The sequence below is a fragment of the Sinocyclocheilus anshuiensis genome, unplaced genomic scaffold (genome assembly GCF_001515605.1).
Source record: "Sinocyclocheilus anshuiensis isolate Anshui unplaced genomic scaffold, SAMN03320099.WGS_v1.1 scaffold1672, whole genome shotgun sequence".
NCBI classification, from domain to species: domain Eukaryota; kingdom Metazoa; phylum Chordata; class Actinopteri; order Cypriniformes; family Cyprinidae; genus Sinocyclocheilus; species Sinocyclocheilus anshuiensis.
The window spans coordinates 32185-32839 of NW_015555812.1; positions in this window are offsets into that span (position 1 = coordinate 32185).

Below are 655 nucleotides of genomic sequence, written 5' to 3' on the forward strand. Positions count from 1 at the left end.
CTGTCCTGCAGCCGCGGCGAACTGGAGAGCGAGAAACAACGCGTCTCTCCCCTCAAACTTTGCCGGCAAGGCTTTCTCCGCGTCAGGACAGGCAGCTTCAGCACTGCACGTCATGGCGATACTCCAGGTGTATCAGGCCAAACTTCTCAAGTCTCTGGATCTCACGGATCTGGCCCTCAGAGCGACGAAAGTTATAGCTCGTGCGATCGGCCGCAACATGGGGAATCTTGTAGTGCTGGATCGTCACCTGTGGCTTACCCTGACTGAGTTGAAAGACTCCGAGAAGACGGCCCTTCTGGATGCACCCGTGAATCCATCAGGTCTCTTTGGAGCTGCAGTGGAGACGTTCATGGAGCGTTTCGTTGAAGCGCAGAAACAGTCTAAGGCCATTAGCCACTTCCTGCCCAAATGCGCCGGTGCGAACCCTCCTGTGCACGTTCCCGCTCCTCCTCAGCACAGCGCGCGGGAAGACAGCACGCCTCTTCTGCTGCTGTTCGACGCGAACATGAGCCGGCGGTGAGGCCAAGACAGCCATGGCCGAAGCGCCGTCAGGGCTCCAAGAGCCAGAGGCCCCGCCCTGACAGAGGCGGTAGGCCACCGGCTCCGGAATCAAAGCCGTGTTCCTGACGCTGTCTCTCGGAGGAGGAAAGCTGCC